Source organism: Rhinolophus hipposideros, assembly GCF_964194185.1.
Source record: "Rhinolophus hipposideros genome assembly, chromosome: 5".
Lineage (NCBI taxonomy): Eukaryota > Metazoa > Chordata > Mammalia > Chiroptera > Rhinolophidae > Rhinolophus > Rhinolophus hipposideros.
In genome coordinates, this window is record NC_138051.1 from 3884506 (window position 1) to 3905855 (window position 21350).

General features: G+C 38.5%; 1 protein-coding gene and 1 pseudogene across 13 annotated transcripts in view; one reads left to right on the top strand and one right to left on the bottom strand.

The window, feature by feature from the left end:
- NEO1 (neogenin 1) overlaps nucleotides 1-21350 on the bottom strand; it is a 213738-nt gene that overhangs the window by 171081 nt on the left and 21307 nt on the right. The window lies entirely within an intron of this gene.
- Nucleotides 12411-13452, top strand: LOC308497353 (annexin A1-like; annotated as a pseudogene). Its single transcript has one exon. The product of its transcript is annotated as an annexin A1-like (transcript).

A 21350-nucleotide genomic window follows, 5' to 3' on the forward strand; every position in this document is an offset into this window, starting at 1 on the left:
TTTCTGGTAAGTATAGACGCAAAAAATCCTAAACAAAATACTAGCGAACAGAATACAATACATTAAAAAGATAATACATTAACATTAAGTGGGATTTACTGCAGTAGTGCCAGGATAGTTCAATATATGCAAATCAATCAATGTGATATACCACATTAACAAAATAAAGGCTTAAATCACATGATCATATCAATGGATGAAGAAAAAGCATTTGAGAAGATACATCCATTTATGATTAAAATACTCAATAAAATGGGTATAGAAGGAAAGCACCTCTACATGATAAAGGCCATACATGACAAACCCTCAGTTGGTATCATACTCAACAATGAAAAACTGAAAGCTTTTCCTCTACGATCGGGAACAAGACAAGGATGTCCCCTCTCACCACTGTTATTCAACACAGTACTGGAAGTCCTCGCCAGGGCAATCAGACAAGAGAAAGAAATAAAAGGCATCCAAATTGGGAATGAAGAAGTTAAACTCTCACTAATTGCAGATGACATGATTCTTTATATAGAAAACCCTAAAGACTTCACACAAAAAACTTAGAAATAATAAATGAATACAGTAAAGTTGCAGGATATAAAAATCAATGTACAAAAATCCATTGCATTTCTATATACTAACAATGAAATATCAGAAAAAGAAATGAAAAAAACAATTCCATTTGCAATTGCAACAACAACAAAATAAAATACCGAGGAATAAACTTAACAAAGGATATGAAGTATCTATATACATTGAAAACCACAAGACATTGTTGAAAGAAACTGAAGACAACACAAAACAATGGAAAGACAGTCCATGTTCATGGATTGGAAGAATCAATATAGTTTAAATGGCCATATTAAAGTTATACACAGATTTAATGCAATCCCTATTAAAACCCCAATGGCATTTTTTAAAGAAATAGAATGCAAAAAAACATCAAATTTGTATGGAACCATAAAAGATAGCAAATAGCCAAAGCAATCTGAGAAAGAATAAAGCTGGAGGTATCACAACCCCTGACTTCAAATTATACTACAAAGCCACAATAATCAAATATTAGGTTGGTGCAAAAGTAATTGCAGTTTAAAAGGTTGGAAATAATTGCAAAAACCGCAATTACTTTTGCACCTATCTAATAGTAAGATATCGGAAAAAAAAAAAGACACACAGACCAACGGAACAGCATTGAGAGCCCAGAAATAAATCTATATGTATATGTACAACTAATTTTTGACAAAGGAGCCAAAATCATACAATGGAGAAAAGAAAATTTCTTCAATAAATGGGAAAATTGGAAAGCCACATGCAAAAGAATGAAACTCCATTGCTATTTATCACCACACACAAAAATTAAATGGATCAAAGACCTAAACATAAGATCTGAAACAATAAAATGCATAGAAAAAACACAGGTACTAAACTTGTGGACTTTGCTCTCAGAGATTTTATGAACTTGTCCCTAAAGACAAGGGAAATAAAAGCAAAAATAAGAGTCAAACTAAAAAGCTTCTGCACACCAAAAGAAAACATCAACAAAACAAAAACGCAATCAACCAAATAGGATAAGGTATTTGCAAATAACACCTCCAATAAGGGGCTAATATCCAAAATATATAAAGAATTTATACAATGCAACAACAAAAACATCCAATTAAAAATGGGCAGAGGACCTGAACAATTTTGTCAAGAGGACACACAAATGATGAAAAGATGCTCAACTTCACTAGCTAGTAGGGAAATGCAAATCAAAACCGCAATGAGATACCACCTTACGCATGTTAGAATGGTTATTATCAACAAGACAAGTAATAACAAGTGTTAGAGAAGTAGAGAAAAAGGAACCCTCACACACTGCTGGAGGGAATGTAAATTGGCACAGCCCCTATGGAAATCAGTATGGAAGTTTCTGAAAATTTTAAGAATAGAGCTACCATGACCCAGCAATCCCTCTCCTGGATATCTATCCAGAAATTTTGAAAATATTTACTCCTAAAGCTATATGTACCCCATGTTCACTGCAGCATTATTCACAGGAGCCAAGACATGGAAATAACCCAGTGTCCCTCAATGGATAATTGGTTAAAGAATATGTGGTACATATACACAATGGAATACCACTCTGCCATAAGAAAAGATGAAAGACTGCCATTTGAAACAACATGGAAAGGTACTGAGAATATGCTGCGCAAAATAAGTTAGAAGAAAACAAGAATCATGATCTGTGGGATCACTCATGTGGGAACAAGAATCACTCATTCACTATGCTGAAACTCAAATTGCTGACAGGAAAAAAAATCACTCATGTGGGATATAAAACAGAAAGCAACAAATGAACAAACAAAACAAACAAATAAATAAAACCCACATTGACACAGACAATAAATAGTACGTAATTACCAGAGGGGAAGGGGGATGGGGGGAGTTTGAAGAGGGTAATATGGGCCAAATATATGGTGACAGAAGGAGACTAAGTTTGGGTGATGAGCACACAATGAAATATACAGATGATGTATTGCAATATTGTACACTTGAAACTTATATGATCTTATTAACCAATGTCACCCTAATAAATTTAATTTAAAAAAAAAAAAAAACTGGCTCACTCCAGGTCTGCAACTGAAACAGAGGTGAAAACAAAAAGTTCTCAATGACTATGAGGGTCATCCCAAAAGACTCAAGAGGCTCTTACTGGCCAAATATGGAATATTTAAGCATCAATAATGATAATAATATAACAAATTGACATAACAAAACACTCAAATATGTTAAATTCCATTAATATATAAAGACCTCAAAAAGAAAATTGGTCAACCTTTGTAGAATGTTTCAAATCGTTATTTTCAAAAGGGGCATTTAAGGGTGAAAGAATTAAGCATTTTTCCTAATTCAAATTGTTCCTAATGGTAATAAAATTGTTAATGGAAGTAAATTTCTGTTTACAGAAGTATTCCACCTAATAATGAAGGAATGACACAATATCACCATTTTGCAACCCCTAATGAATTAATTAATAGTTCTGGGCAATAAATATTGATGGTCCATGAGTCGGCAAATTTTTTCTTTACATGGGCCAAATGTAAATATGTTAGGCTTTGCAGGCTACATACAGTTTGTGTCACACAGTCACCTTTGTTTTAAACTTTTATTTTTAACAACACTTAAAAATGTAAGAAACCAACATTATTAGCTCATGGGATGTGCAAAAACAGGCCACAGACCAGATGACCCACGGGCCGTGGTCTGCTGAACGCTGGTGGCTGACGGCCACAGGGAAACAGACCCAGTCACACATTATATGCCTCTGGATGGGAGCATAACCACCACTGAGGCAGCAGTCCCACAAAATCCTGAAACGGATCAAGTGGAAGTGCCATCAAAAATAAATGATATAATTTAGCAAAGAGGGTTCTAAGTTATTTGTTAAATAACCATATGCATTGCTCTTATTTTAACAGGTATCTAGAAATCCAGCAGGTGAGCTTTAAAATAAAGCTCTTAATTATCTCCCTCAACCCAGCTACAGCAGCTGACACTGGTCTAGGACTGAGGCTCCCCTATTAAATTGGTACTGTCTACATCCCAAAGATAAAAAAGCAGTAACACTGACACAGAGAACAGAAGTCAGACAGCTGTGCAGCCCCTCCCGATTACAAATGTGACTTCTCTATATGAACCCCGTGATTTTACCCTATTTCAACATAAGCCTAAATGCACATTCTAAAAGCAAACAAAAAATTGGGGAATTATCCATATAATTTCTCCATTTGAACAGAGAGTTCAAACTTGATGCACGTTTACTGAGTAATCCCAAATCATGCTGTTAAGTGTTCATTTAAATTACTTTTCTTGCAGGTATCATATGAAATATAGCTCTGCACAAAAGGAGGTACCGAACACAGTGCTGAATTCACCGCTGATTTTTATTAACTACTTTCTGATTTTAATTTAAGAGAAAAATATTTGTTTTCCAGAGGACTACATCTTTAAAATAGTGAACTCAACAAACTAAAAATAAAAAAAATAAAAAATAAAAATAAAAAAATAAAAAATAAATAAAAATAAAATAGTAAAGTCAACTCAGAAAAAATATTATATAAACAAATGCTCACATCATACATACAACTTTTCAGCAAGGCAATGCATACAGCAAGGTCGTATGTACTTAAACCAATGCCCACAGTACCTAAAAACAATCCTGCACAGAGGAGGCACCAGTTTGTTTAAAACTTTTGAGATCTGAATTTTAAAGCCTATAAACTAGATATATAACTAGGAAAACAGCTAAGTAAATTATGGCACACTGATATTATACAACCACTAAAAATTGTGAAGGGAAGAGATTAAGAGTAGTAGATAAGAGTATGAGTTCAAGAGTCAGGCTGCCTGAGTTCAAATCCCATTGTTGTCATTTGCCAATTATGTGGCCTTGGGCAAATGATCTAGTCTCAGTTTACTCATCTATAAAATGGGGATAATAGCCACTGCCTCATCACGCAGTTGGAAGCAATTCCCTTGGACAATCCTAGTCATTTCTTTATGATTTGATAACCAAAGAACAGAAGGTAACTTCAGCACTGTCCTACTTTCTACTGGTGCTTCCAATGCATTGCTCCACAGTATAAAAACCCCTTCTCCTTCCAGGCTTGTGCCAGTTTATTTATTGCCTCTCAGCCTTAAATACACCCTCATTGCCCTGCTTTCTGTCTACTGGAACTGGATTCTTCTGACTCTGTGCTTCCTTTGTCAGCTGACTTGGTATCGGGCTCAACCAAGACAAGGGACCTCCCTCCACACAGCTCAGATCTCTTTTACTCCTCTCAGTAGTTTACTGCCTTTGACCTGAATAACCATTTTTTTCATTAAAATTTCCCTGCACAAATTCCTGGCATGGTTTCTGTCTCCTGATTGGTGCCTGACTGATACAAGGCTCATGCCTGTTAGCTGTAACACTTACTGCCTTCGTATTGCTTATCTCCACCCCTCTCCTAAATCATTATTTTCTATAACCTCATGATTAAAGCCTTTAAATGACATTGACACAACTTTGACCTCATATAAACATAAACATAAAACTCTGTTCCAAGATAAAATTCTCTCCATAAATGCTGGTAAATCACAAATCTGGTGACCTTCATGAGCTGGTTTTCTAGTTTTTGTCTTCAGTTCTGGGTCCAGTCAGTCCCCATTGCCTTGCGTTTACTTGACGCAGACTTTTGGACGGCTTCATCCATCTTCACTATGACGGCCCCATTCAGGCCTTCGGAAAGTGCCACGTGGCAACGTGCTAGGTAGTTTTATTGCTGTGATGGGTCACAGCTCAAATTCTAGCCTTTTTTTAATTAAAATTTATTGGGGTGACAATGGTTAATAAAATTACACAGGTTTCAAGTGTACAATTCTGTAATATGTCGCCAACATATCACACTGTGTGTTCTGGAAGGCAGTGTGGAAGTTCCTCAAAAGTTTAAGAAAAGAACTACCAAATTCGACTTTTTCCACGACACTTGTGCAGATCACTATTGCCCTAAGTGTCCTCTCTCTCCTCTAAGTAACTGAAAATCACTGCTACAGATGGTGGGGCTTCAGGCATGTCCTCAGCTCAACAAGAGTGTATCCCACTTACAGTGTAGCCGGCCATTTGCAAGTATAGACCGACTTTGTCCTCAAGTTTACAACCCTGTTTGGAACACAAGACTTACATTTATATGACTTAGTGAAGGCGCTTTTGATTACAAACAATAGAATTACATGCAAATTGACTTAAGAAAAACAAAATTTTTAATAAAGATACAGAGGTAGTCTCATAGTATCACATTTCTGGTTCTAATTTGATGTGAAACCCACCTGCGCTTCCCATCCTGAAAGTTCATGAGGAGGAATATAAATTGAGGAGCTGTGGCCCAAAGCATTAGAGTCGTCCCCCCTTATCTGCAGGGATGCATTCCATGGCCCCCAGGGGATGCCTACAACTGCGGAAAGTACCAAACCCTATATATACTATGTTTTTTCCTGCACATATGAATACATACCTATGACAAAGTTTAATTCATAAATTAGGCACAGTAAGAGATTAGCCATTAATAATAAAATAGAACACTTGTAACAATATACTGTAATAAAATTTATGTGAATGGTCTTCTCTCTCAAAACACCTTATGGTATTGTTCTCACCACCCTTCTTCTTCTTGTGATAATATGAGATGACATAATGCCTATATGATGAGACGAACTGAAGTGAAAGATGCAGATATTTTCAGACTATAGTTGATCACAGGTAACTACAACCACAGGCAAGGGGAGACTACTGCACATTCTAAAGAACCTGAGACCCTGAGGAGGTACTTCCGGACAGTGCTGTCTAACAGAAACATAATGAAAGCCACTGTACCTTTAAATGTTCTAGTAGTCACATAAAAAATAGGAAACGGATGAATGAACTTTTACTGTATTTAACCAAATATATCTAAAATATTAAAACACGTGATCAATAAAGAGCACTGATGGGGTATTTTACATTTTTTATATTAAGTCTTTGAAATCCAGTGTATATTTTACACTCACAATAAATCATAAATCAAATTAGATACATTTCAAGTGTTCAACAGCTACAAGTAGTGTGTACTATGTATACTAAGCAGCACAACTTCCGGAATTCTTAAAATATTTAATAGTCTTGTAATGGAATATTTACTGCAATAAACTGTGTGCACATTGAAACGTAAACAAAGAATCTTACCACACTGGAAAACGACAAGTGCATCCAGATTAACTCACTTCTGTGTAAACCCAAAAGGAAGTTCCTATACAAGTGGACTTAGAACAGTTTATAGACGTGTCATTGATAAAAAAAAAAGTTATTACTATAAGGCTGAGATTTTGATTAAATTTAAGCCAACATAAGAACTCACCTAAAATGTATAAGCAAGAACAACTTCAAAAATGCACCTAGGTTGGTTATACAGAAAAGAGTGAATGCCTAACACAATACACCACGATTCGAGCTTTAGTACTTATTTTAAATTCTGGGTACTCAATGCCTAGTTTGAGTGAAGTATATGAGTAGTACTTAGACATTTTCTGGTTCCAACTGAAGTCTCCTTTTCCATCATACCATAAACGCCTCCCCCATTTCACTGTAATTCCATGTTTAAATGCGCCATCTTCCTAAGTAAATTGTAAGTCCCATAAGGGCAAGGATTGTGTGTGTCCTACTCAGCGCTCATCCCCAGAGCCTAGACTGGTACCTATGACAAAACATGCATAAAACAAATTTATTAATCATCCTCCAGCTTTACATTATGCGGATTTCTTTCTTTTCCTACTGTCCTAAAGTAGAGTGTTCTTTGTATTTGGATTCCTCTTTCATTTTGCAAATCTTGGCAAAATGCTTGTCACAAATTAAGCATGGCTCAAGTTCATTTTTTGAGTCTAGGATTCTATCTATATATCTAGACTGTTACGCAAATCAAATCTCTGCTTTTTCCCCTACCGCGAAGACCTGAAAACATGGTCTAGAGCAAGAGGAGGCAGTCACTGTTGCCCTGTTACTTTGTTAAAGGAAAACTGAGTGGGACTGCATCTATATATCAAGATGGCGAAATTTAAAATGTTGGTACACTAATACAAAACCAGATTTTTTTCCAAAACTGCCACTGGAAACCATGGTTGACAAAGGATTACCATGTGTCTAAAAATGCTCTTTTTCTTGAGCACAGATAATTTCCTATTTTCCATAACTTCACTAATATGAAAATTCCTTGGCTGGTTAAATATGGCTCAAGGCTTTTGAGAAGTTTATATTCTGGAAAGGCCCAATTTATCATAAATACAAGGTGACTATATAATTTACTAGCCAAACCAGGACATTCTGAGAGAGGGGGCACTAAAAATAACTATACCAGGAACAATAGGTACAGATTGTCCCAAGCACTCCAGAACTTACGGTAACTAACACAGATGTGGCCTTGCCAAAATACACCTAACAACAGATTCCTGACTACTTCTATTTTGGGAGTCTTGCATACTTTTATACCAAAAGAATCTGTTCCACTAACCTTGTAAATCAAAATGTCTATTTGACACAAGTGAAATAAATATTCCTTATAAAAAATTTAAAGCACATATTTTCTAGGATAATTTCATTAAAGTTATATTGTGTAAAGTGTACTCAATATAAACACAATCAATAGACAATAAAACGATGGAGATTATGAATCACAAATCACATCGTTATCGTGATCAGAATAAATTCTTACCGGCATTTTTGCACATTGATACTTAAAAGCCTTAATTTCTGTATCAAAATTATCTCCGTAAGTGTGTATACTTATAAAATATATTTACACTGGTTTGGAAAACTAACCTTTTAAGAGTGGTATACCCCACTTCTTAAATTTTCTTAAAAAGAAACTGTATATACACAAAGACAGCTATATGTTAATAAACATTTTATATGTATTTTTATATGAATATAAATATAGATGATATACATACACACACGAACACTTTTTAAAAGAATCCATTAGAGAGTAAAAATTTATACATCCTTTCTAGAAAGGATGAATTTGTTGTGTATGAAGAGGCTTAAAAATATGTCGATCCCTTTCTAGTTCCATAAATAAATCTTAAGTAAATTGTCAGAAAGAAACTTATATAAAAAATATTTATCACACTTAAACATTCAACATTAGAGTAATATTTATGTAAAGCTACGACATACAATGAAATCAGGTAGCCATACTGGATTCAGGTATAACATGGTATTTGTAATATGATCCAAATTTTGTTTTAAATACACATACCCAAACACACACACACACACACACACACACACACACACACACACACACACTTATATGCAGTTTAAAAATATACAAGTATATATGCAGAGGAAGAAAGCTAGAATAAAAATGCCAGAATATTAATCATAATCATCTAAATTGTGAGATAAGTCATTTTGATTTTCTTTATTCATTTCCCTAGTTTCTAAGTTTTAAGCAATATTTTCTAAGTTTTCCACAATAAATATGTTACTGTTGTGATCATTAAAGTTTTTATAATTTCAAAGACCCATTGGTTTCAGTATTGAATTCTATCAAATATTTAAAGAAAAAATAACATTCTGTACAATCTCTTCCAGAAAAAAACTGTAAATGAAGGAACATTTCATAACTAATTTTATAAGGCCAGCATTATCCTGATACTAAAACCAGACAAAGATAGTACAAGAAAACCACAGGCCAAAATTCCTCATGAACATAGGATGGAATAATTTTCAACAAAGTATTAGTAAATCAAATCCAGCAATATATAAAAAGAATACTAAGTCACAACCAAGTGGGAGTTCATTCCCAGGAACTTAAGATTGGTTCAATATTTAGGAATCAATCAACGTAACCCACCAGAATGACAGACTAAAAAGGAAACCGCATGATCTTACCAACAAATGCAGAAGAGCCCTGGACAAAATTCAACTCCCAGTCATGTTAAAAACTCTCAGCAAACTAGGAATAGAAATAAACTTGATAAAGGGCATCTACAAAAACCCTAAAACTGGCATCCTACTTACCAGTGAAAGACTGCATTGCTTCCCCGCTAAGATCAGGAACAAGGCAGGACATCTACACTCACTCCTGCTATTCAGAACTGTACTGGAAATCGTAGCCAAAATAACAAGGGAAGAAAAACTAATGAAAGGCATACAGATTAGAAAAAAAAAAAAAGAAAGCTGTCACTATTTACAGACATGACTGTTTACTTGAAAATCCCAAGGAATCTACAAAAAGTCTTCTAGAACTATTTATTAAGTGAGTTAATAAGCAAGGTTGTAGGGCACGAGGTCAATGTATAAAAATCAGTCGTACTGGTGGGGATGAGCGAGAAGGTGAGGGGATTAGAAAGCACAATCAGTAACTACAAAATTGCCACGACGATACGAAAGACAGTTTGGGACATACAATCAATAACGTTGTAAAGATTTTGTAGGGTGTCCGATGGACACTTTGTCTTATTAGGGAGACCACCTCAGGGATGATGTAGATGTCTGACCACTGCACTGTACACCTGAAGCTGAAGCTGAACAATAATGAATGTCAACTATAATTTAATATATATACAGTCACGGGTGTGGAGTACAGCATAGGGAGTAGAGTCAGTGGAACTGTAGCAGCTACATACGATGTCAGAGGGGCAGTAGATTGGGGGAGGGGTTATCACTTTGTGAGGGGGGTAAATGTCTAACTATTACATTGTTTTATACACCTGAAACTAATAAAAAAAATCAATTGTATTTTTATATACTGGCAATCAACAACTGGAAATCAAAATTAGAAAACAAAACCATTTAAAATTGCTCCAAAAACATGAAATACTTAGGTATCAGAGAACTACAAAATGCTGGTGAAAGAAATTAAAAGTGACGTAAGTAAAGGAAAAGACATTTTGTTCATGGATTGAAAGATTCATAGCTAAAGTGTCAATTTTTCCCAAATTGTTCTACGGATTTAATTCAATTCATATCATAATCCCAACCAGAATTTTTGTATATAAGACAGATGACTAAAGAATTTCAAAAAAGAGGAACAGGTGCAGCCAGTTAGCTCAGCTGGTTAGAGAGCGGTGCTCTTAACACCAAGGTTGCCGGTTCGATCCCCGCATGGGCCCCTGTGAGCTGTGGCCTCCACAACTAGATTGAAACAACAACTTGACTTGGAGCTGATGGGTCCTGGAAAAACACACTTAAAATAAATAAAAGTTAAAAAGAAAAAGGAGGAACAAAGTTAGAATATTCCAACTACTTTAAGGCTTACAACAAAGATACAGTAATTGAGATGATGCGGAACTGGCAAAAGCACAGACACACAGATTAGAGCAGAGAATCCAGAGATCGACCCACACACTGATTTCTGACACAGGTGGAAATATAATTCAATACAGGAAGGACAGTCTTTTCAACAAATAGGGTTGAAACAATGGGACATCCACATGCGAGGGAAGGAGGGAGAGAAAGAGGAAGGGACCTCGACTTGACACAAAAATTAACTCACAAGGGATCATAAATCTAAATATCAAATGTAAACTAAAATTCCTAAAAGAAATTACAGGAGAAAAACTTCTGTAAATCTGGATTAGACAAAGAGTCCTTAGACATGACACTAAAAAGGTAAGAAAGGTATAAAGGTAATAAAGCTATAAAGGTAATAAACAGATATACTGAACTTCACCAAAATTTAAAACTTTTGCTCTGCAAAAGACATTGAGAGTATGCAAAGACAAAAAATAGGTTAGAGAAAATATTTGCAGGGCCGGCCCGGTGGCTTAGGCGGTTAGAGCTCCGTGCTCCTAACTCCGAAGGCTGCCGGTTCGATTCCCACATGGGCCAGTGGGCTCTCAACCACAAGGTTGCCAGTTCAATTCCTCGAGTCCCGCAAGGGATGGTGGGCTCCGCCCCCTGCAGCTAAGATTGAACACGGCACCTTGAGCTGAGCTGCCTCCCAGATGGCTCAGTTGTTGGTTGGAGTGCAGGCTCTCAACCACAAGGTTGCTGGTTCGACTCCCGCAAGGGATGGTGGGCTGTGCCCCCTGCAACTAGCAACGGCAACTGGACCTGGAGCTGAGCTGCGTCCTCCACAACTAAGACTGAAAGGACAACAACTTGAAGCTGAACACACCCTCCACAACTAAGATTGAAAGGACAACTTGACTTGGAAAAAAGTCCTGAAAGTACACACACACTGTTCCCCAATAAAGTCCTGTTCCCCTTCCCCAATGAAATCTTTAAAAAAAAAAAAAAAAAAAAAAAAAAAAAAAAAAAGGTTCTGTGGTCAAATAAATTTAAAAAAAAAGGAAAAAAGTCACTAATTTAAAAAAAAATATATTTGCAAACCATTAACAAAGGCAGCTGTATACAGAATACATAAAGATCTAAAAACTCAACCATCAGTAAACAAACAACTCAATTTTTTTAAATGGGCAAAAGATTTACAGGGACATCTCACCAACAATGGCAAGTCAGCACAGAAAAGGGTGTTCAACAATGCCAGTCATCAGAGAAATGCACGTGAAAACTGCAAGACACCACTACATACCTATTAGAGTAGGGAAAAACCTGACAATGCCAGGTACTGCTGAGGAGGCCGAGCTACGAAACTCCCCCACAGCTGGAAGGAACACAGAGGGTACCGCCACTCTGAAGAACAGGTTGGCAGTTTCTTACAACGTTAAACACACGGCCCGCCAATTTCACTCTGGGATATTTACCCTAGATTAATGAAAACACGGGGACACAAAAAACTGCATCTAAATGTTTGTAACAGTTTATTCATAATCCCCACAAACTGAAGACAACCCCTGAGTGTGAAAAGATCAGAGAAGAGTCTCTCTTTAGTTCTTTGGAAGAAGGTGGATGAAAAGAAACTTCTTTAAAAATGGCAGTGGTATCAGAATTCCTCAAGGTTTATTGACAATGAAGAGCAGGAATACATTAACACTGTGAAAGGATCTGAAGGTGGTCCCAGGTCAGCAGTGAGTCCCTATCCTAGCGTCAATCCATCCTCAGATGTTGCTGTCTTGCATAAAGCAATAACAGTTAAAGGTGTGGGTGAAGCAACCATCACTGACATTCTCACCAGGAGAAACCATGCACAGCATCAACAGATCAAAGCAGTGTATCTCCAGGAAAAAGGAAAGCCCCTGAATGAAATTCTGAAGAAAGCTCTTACAGGTCACCTTGAGGAAGTTGTTTTGACTCTTTTAAAAACTCCAGCCCAATTAGATGCTGATGAACTCCGCGATGCCGTGAGGGGTGTTGGAACTGATGAAGACACTCGGAATGAAACTGTGGCATCTAGAACTAACAGAGAAACCAGAGAAATTAACAGAATCTATAGAGAAGAACTGAAGAGAGACCTGGCTAAAGACATCACCTCAGACACATCTGGACATTACCAGAAGGCTTTGCTTTCTCTTATTAAGGGTGACGGATCTGAGGATCTCGGCCTAAGTGAAGACTTGGCTGACTCACACGCCAGGGCTTTATATGAAGCAGGAGAAAGGAGAAAAGGGACAGATGTGGATGTGCTCAGTACCAGGCTTACCACCAGAAGCTATCCCCATCTTCGCAGAGTGTCTCGGAAGTATGCCAAGTACAGCAAGCATGACATGAACAAAGTTCTGGACCTGGAGATGAAAGGTGACATCGAGAAATGCTTCACAACAATTGTGAAGCGTGCCACAAACAAGCCTATGTTCTTTGCTGAGAAGCTTCATCAGGCCATGAAGGGTGCTGGAACACGTCATAAGACCTTGATAAGAACTATGGTTTCCCGTTCTGAAGTCGACATGAATGATATCAAAGCATGCTATCAGAAGTTGTACCGTCTCTCTCTCCGCCAAACTATCCTGGATGAAACCAAAAGAGATTATGAGAAAATCCTGGTGGCTCTCTGTGGAGGACAGTAAACATTCCTTTGATGATCTCAAGCTTTTTGATCAGAAGATTTTTTAATCATATTTTTTCATTCCATAGTATAGACTTAAATAGGATAGTTTCTTCAGCAGGATTTAGTCTAGCTTACTGCCTTTTGAAAACTGTAGCCTATAAATCGTTTTTTGTATCACAACTGCATAATAGAAGTAAGTTTTTAAAAAATATATTTACCCCAACTATAAAACCCCATTAAACAGGTTGTTCCAGTAACATTACCTGAGAAAGATGATTATGTAACAGAAAATAAAATGATTTTACAAGACAAAAAAATAAAAAAAGACAACCCCTGATGTCTTTCACCAGGTGAATGGATCAACCGTGGTACCTCCATACGACGGACTACTTACTCCCCAGCAATAAAAAGGAACTAACTATTGATACACTCCACGACACGGGTGAAGCTCACAGGAATTGTGCTTAGTGAAAGAAGCCGGTCTCAACAGGCTATGTACCATACGATTCCACTTACCCGACGTTCTGGAAAAGGCAGAATGTGGGATGGAGAAGAGATCAGAGGCTGCTGGGCGTTAGGAGTGGAGGGAGGATCGGAATACAAAGGGCCGGCATGAGGGAAGTTTTGGAAACTGTCTTCTATCCTGTTACGGTGGGAGTTAAAGGAACCCACCATAGATGTGCTAATACTCATTAAAACTGAGAGATCACGGGTGCACGCACATGTACACACACAAATTGTATACGTTAATTGAAAAATTTAACTGAACTAAAGATCTTTTAACTCTAGCAAACACCTGACTCCTACCCCAAACTTCTTCATCACCCACGTTTCCTGAATCAGTAAATAATACCAGCATCCATCCAGTTGCTCTGCTGCTCTTTCCCAGGCTGCACAGCTCAGCTCAGCACTCTGTATATCTGTCTGGTTCACAGTTCTAGCCCCAATGCCTACATTACAGCAGGTACTCAACAAATATTTGTTATCTAAACATAAATATAAAAGTATTAGGAAAGAAGAAAATGCAGAATCACTAACACACAAAAAGCACAAAGAGTAAGGTGACTTTTTAAAAAATTTTTCAAAATGGACTTAACCACCTTAAAATTAAGGACTTCTGTTCAAAGGACACCATAGGTAACGTAAACAGATGACAGAGAAAAATGACTTGCAATGTCTAGAACCAACAAAAATGGCATCAGGAATATACAAAGAACTGCAAATCGTCAAGAAAGACTAGAAATCTGACACAAAAATAAATACAAGATGTAAAGAGGAAAGTTACAGAAGCAAACGAAATGGCTACAATCATTCTAAGACTCATTAATAATCATAAAAATGCAAATTCATCTAATATTGAAATAACTATACCTGTGTTAATATGCCAAAGTTTAGAAAGATAAGTCCTATAAAATAGTGACAAGGATAAAGGAGTTGGTAACATACGTATTGCCTGTGGGAGTATAAACTAGTGCAAACATTCTACAAGACAATCGGGCCATACTTAGTGAAATTAAATTATATGTAAGTTGTATGCTGCAACAATCCTACTCCTAGGTTGAAATCTCAGAGAAATTTATACGAAGATCAGTAAGGATTCATGTCAAAGGACTTCCATTGTGGCTGTATTTGTGGCAGTGGGAGCTGGAACAAATCCAGGTCGCCACCCTCTAGGGAATGGATGAGTAAGAAAATGTAATGGACACACACTATGAAAACTATGCCGCAATCAGAGGCAACTACGAGGGCACAGATAACAACGCGGAGACGTCCTTAAAGCACCAAAGGGAAACTGCAAACAACACAGAACATATTACAAACATTAACTCTCTTAATCCTCCCAACAACTGTATAATCTAAGTAATACTATTCTCTTCGTTTTCCTGATGAGGAAACTGAGACACAAAAATCGTTACGTAACTTGCCGGTGGTCACACAGCTAACAATCGGTGGAATAAGGAACAGAATAAGATGCACAGCACAGTATCACAAGTGAAAAACACACAAAACAACACTTCATATTTTACAGACTTGGATGCATACTCAAGAAGACATATTAAGTATATAGTAGGAGCCTAAGAAGAGAAAGGAAACGGGAGTGGAGACAGTAGATAAAGGGGGAAGAAAAAAATGCAAAATAAGAAACCCTGAACTGTCCAATAATGATAATGTACTATGAACTGAATACTGCAGTTATGCAACTTTCTACCCTGAAGGACCAAACTATATAACATACATTTATATGCTTTTTGAATGAATGCATGCATGCCAGAAACTGGACTCATCCTTGCTATCTCCCTCTACCTTAGCCAATCACCGAGTCTTGTCTATTTCACTCCAAATACATTCCAAATATGTCAGCCTCTTACCATGTCCACTAATACACTCCAGTCCGAGCCAGAACTACCATAAGGGCTTTATACAACTGCCCTCCCTCAGTATTGCCCTGTTTTATTCATTCACCTGGTTCTGTCACTCCTCACCTACACGCCACATGATGAGGTCCAAAGTCCTCGGCAGACACAAGGCCCTGAAGTATTTACCTCTATCCTTTCCTGTTTTCTTTCATACCAAAATCCCCCTTTCTCTCACTACACTCCAGCCACCCTGATCTTCTTTCAGTTCCTCAGACTTGCCAACCTCCTTCCCGCTTCAGAAGTAACCAACAGACCCACATTTGACTGGCTCTGTATCTGTCAGATCAACTGAAATGTCACTTCCTTAGGGAAGCTTTCCCTGATGCACTAGCCAGCCTGGGTGACGTCTCTCTGTTACGTACTTATCCTTTATAGCAGTTATCAACATTGTAATCAATTATTTCTGTAACTACTTGCTTATCTGCCGCCCTAGCAAGATTATAAACTCTATGAGAACAAAAAACATTCAGGTGTTATTCACTACTTTCTCCTCTATACCTAAAACACAGTGCCTCGTATATAATACTTATTTGTATTGATAATCCAATTGAAGACCATAAAACACTGTTCAACTTTCTATTTGCTGAAAAAAAAAGCTTTAAACGCCTGTTGCTGTGTTTTGAAGTAAATAAACAGAATGCTTTATTTCTCTCTCCAAAAATGTTCCTTTGTCCTGTAATCTTTCTTTCTCCCCCCGTGAGTCCATATCAAACATTTTAGAATAATTAACAACAATCTTCTCAAAAGCTCATGTCTCTTTCAAATTTAAGGGAAGCAGTATATTCTCAAAGCACTCAAAGTTGATTTCAACTCAGTAATATACAAATTTCATAAACCAGGAAGTGTCCTCTACAAGCAATAGACAGAAATACATTAATCAAAAGATCCCTCTTCTATCACATGTAAGTAATATTTTCTCAATTGAAAACAAAAACTTTGAGGAGGTGCTGTCATATATCTAAGGAGCCTAAGTGGACTCTATGGCACTACCCAGGCAAGAATCCACTATTAAAGTCTTGGCAAACATTTAGTACTTGTTAATATTTCACCACCAGGTGGCAGATCCATACAACTTTCTAGACAAGCTCTTATCAGCACTGAGAACTTAGTCCAATCAGAAGGAATTTTAGGAAAAGTTCAATAATTTTAAGAATATTTGAAACTGAGCCAGTTTACTGCAAACTAGATCTAATTGCTTCTCAGAACATTATACATCTATTAACTGTAAATTTGTCTCCGGGCCACACAGACCCCACAATTATTTTTAAAGAAAGCAGAACACTAAAATACAGTTTTAAAATGTTGCTATCCACAGTCCAGTCATTCAAAATCCTCAGAAGTGTAAGAAAGAGCTTTGAATCCAAAAGAAAGCAAGCAATGAAAAGAAAGTGACGATGAAAAGAATAAAGGACAAAGAAGAAACACCTGCCAAAAAGCTATCGAATCTCGAGTTATAGTAGTAACCCAAAAGAATCAGCGACATTTCTGTTTTCAGCAAAATTTTCTAATCAATAAAGACTTTAATCTCAAGTCAATCCGTTAATTAAGAAACTGATTCTTCAAATTTTTCAATAATTCTAAAAATGTATTATGAAGTTTCCAGATGAAATGTAATCTGGGATGACTCTTCAGTTCTTCTGAAACGCTACAGGAAACGTAACTACTTGCAAGTGCATCCTCCCCATCCAAGGGCACCCTCGCGGCCACACCACTCCTCCACCAGCCCTACGCCAGCTTCCCCTGCCTCCTCCGGCCCCGTTCGCAGGAGAAGCAAGACGGCTCCTGACAGCCAGAAAGGGACCCCTGGCCACTCCAAACACCAGGCAATCGCTCAGCCTTCTCGCTACTATTTCCCTCCTGGCACCTGCAAGTAGACTAGAACTAGCCATCGACACCCAATCTGCGTCATGAACCAGGGCTTTTGTGTGAACCTGAGTTTTGTGTGGCTTGAAGAATAATCAATTTGGAGGCCCTTTTAAGAAACATCGGGGGGCGGGGGGAAACTCAAGTTTGCAGACTTTACAGAAATATGTAAGTACCAACTACATAGCTAGAGCCTCCCCCAGACCCCAGCAGGGACCCCTGCAAGTGAGGGGATCCAGGACTAATCAACTTAGGGGTAAATCATCCTGCTGCGAACACATGTGGAGGAAAAGTCGGCCTCTAAACCCCATTTGTTACATAAAACTGGTGCACCAATTCCAGTCAGTAAAAGTTAAAATGGTGCCTAGAGAGTTACAGAGTCACAGTTACTTTAGAACAAAGCGGCTACAATTATGGACAGAGCTAACCCGATGGTGTCACAGGGGGGAAACGTAGCAGAACCGGGGAGGAGGCACACCCCCTGCCTGCCACGGGGCCCCCAGGAACACGCTCCCCAGTGGGTTCCCAGTCACCCAGCTTCCCTGACAGAAACACTCTGAGAGAGAAAAAACAATTCTCAGACAATTCTGCTTTGGGAAATTCTTCGCCCAGTTATGCACTTGAAGTCCCAAGTCCCTCACACCCGAGTAGCAAGTTGCTGAATCCCTCATTCCTTCCTCTAATGCACACTGTTTTCATACACAGACGGTTCAGCAGCTTATCTGAGGGAACAAGAACACAAGTTCTCATTTCCTAATAACTTCCTGAATATTTTATTATCGTTTCCTCCCAGGAAATTTATTCACTCTATGAAGCTCCAACACTAACAGTCCACTTCTGAAGGGAAACTATTCAAGTATACCACAAGCTCATACAAAAGACCACCTCCAAGTTATTGTTTGACAACATACCCGAGTAAAAAAGGTAGGAGCTGAAAATACGTAGAAATTGGTAACAAACACACAGAAAAAGTAAAGGGAGATAATCATTTAAAATCAGAATATATTTTCACGTACCAACTGAGACAATGCAAAATAAATAAATAAATAGTATACTCAAAACTGATGGAGCAAGTACACTTAAGATCGACATCTACATTTCAATTATATCTACGTTTCATTATATATACCTCAGTAAAAAATTAAAAGTAAAACAAAAGTCCAACAGTAAGCCTGGGTAATTTTAACAAGAAAAATTAACGGTACTCTCTTCTAACTCTTGTTTCAGGGGAAAAGACTTACAGAAATTACCCTGTAGGTTTTAACTCCAGGATACTTTTAATCCATCATTTGTATTCCTAGGGTCACAATTCTGGGCCTACTGTATGGCATAGCAGCACACAACATATGCCAAACTTTGCACAGTACAACCTCTGCTCTTTGCAGCAAAGGGTTTGGGACAGTAAATAAACAACAACAATCAGACTCCAAAATAAAATCTACTTAGGTATCCTCTTCACCATCCACACTTCCAAACAATTTAACAAGAGCTTCTTTCCTTTCTCCTTGGTGTTAACAGGGGAAACAGGTTTGACAGAACGGGATGGAAGGGAATGCGCACACATGAGAGAAGAGCCAGCATTCCGGGAGGGAAAACCGCGTGGCTCCTACACTGTCATGTAGCCAGCTGGTTAACAGCCCAGCCCCGGCTCACACTCCAGCTTAGCACTGACTAGGTACAGGACCACAGACTAAGTCACTTATGACATGGAACACCTTTTCAAAAGTCCCTGCTACACAGTGCTTTCCACAGAAGGAAACTGAGGCACAGAGGAGTTAACCAACTTGCCTAGGACCCCCAAATCTTGCAAACACCCAGCACTGCCAGTGTGTAGGCATGAGGGGGAGATGTGCAGAAAGACGCAGAACAGAGCCGACTCTCTCCTAACCCACTACAGACACCGGGCACCTACTGCATCTGTGTAGCGAGCTGTGCCCACCCCACGCCCTACACCACAGGGTCCCGAAAACCTTTTAAGAACCTTCTGCTGTGGCCTGGGCTTCTTTAACAGGAAGGTAGGAAGCATCGTCATTACCCCAATTAAACAGAGTGGGGTAATGACAGTGCTTTACCCTCACGCCCTCTGTGGAATGAGACCAACCGAATCACACACTGCCGCCCTTCAATCATCCTTGAAGACATCAACAGGGAAAACTGCAACGAATTTCAACTGATAAAGTCTACAGAGTACGGGGGATACTCACTACTTTTACTACAGCAACACGACTGAATACAGTGTATCACAGAACTCCTAAAACAGCAGGATCATCCTCCCTCTCCTGCAGGGATTCTCTAACATATCTGAGCAAAGAACACTTTTTTCTTGATAAAACAATTAACTCTTAGACTAGAGCAACAATGGTCACAAAAAACCAATTTTTGGTAAGCAGCCTAGATTCAACCCACTCCTCCAATCCCTAAGACACCCCCTGTCCGATCAGGCACCCTACTTTTCCATCCGCAGCGTGGGCCACCTGGTGTGAACACTCTACCCTCAGAGTGCCCACTTTCTGTTACCCGTGTCCCCAGTGCCTTCCTACCTACAGACCTCCGCCCACCGTCTGTCCTCTCCTCTCCCATCCCCACGGGCCCCTCGGCAGCTCCTACACAACAGCCCACTGCCAACGAGGGGAGGGTGACCTCAGCCTTCCCCACCCAGCCCCACAACGTCTACCCCGAGGCAGTGTTTGGAAGTAACGGCTCCAGTTTTGGAGCTCCCAAGGCACCCTGCACCCCTTTACTGCAGCCGTCACGTTCCACACAGCATTACGGTTATTTGTATCCACGCTGTGTCCTTTCTTAGGTTGATAACTCTTCTCTTTCCCATCTTCCGATACCAAGCACAGTGCCTCACACAGGATAGCTTCTCCATAAATGCTTACTAGATGAATAAATGAGTCTGAGAGTCTATTTCCCATCGGAGAATCATAATTAGTTTTCACTGAACACAGTTAAATAGACTGGACTTCTCCCTCAGAGAACACAAACTATTTGAAGTTGCCAAGAGCTACATCTTAAATCAGAGAAAGTCACTGCGCTATACAGTAGACGCTCACTCACACAAGCCTCCTTGTACTTACTTGTTTATGTGTTCTTCTCTGTGAAACAGGCCTTTATGCTGCCAAAATTGAGGAGGGTGGAGAACATAACTAGTTTAACTTGTGTTTTAAAAATGTAGCCAGTTAAAATGTAGTTATGACAGGCTGAAGATGTGGCTCAAAATTGTTATGTTATTGTGTCACCTACCCTACAGAATTTTCCTCTTAATAACCACAAAGATACTTCTGAATTTTTCCTGATAACTCAGGTCTTTCCCAGATAGCTCCTCACCTCATCGTCAAGGGAAGAGAAAACCAGGACCTGAGAAAACATAATCACCTTATAAACCAAAATGTGATCTGCTAAATCCTCAGAGATAAGCAGCGAAGAAAAGGAAGGAAGAATGAAGGCCAAGCAGTGGCAAAACAAAAGCGAGAGAAGTCAGGCTTGCTTCCAAAAAAAAATCAGTTATCAAAAGGAAGGGGCTGCTTCAGGATTTGAGGTGGTAATAAGGTAAGTGCTGAGGTGATGAGGAGTTAGAAACAGAATGAGACAGAGTGAAGTTCCTTACTGTTCACAGTATCCAAGGTCCCAGCCT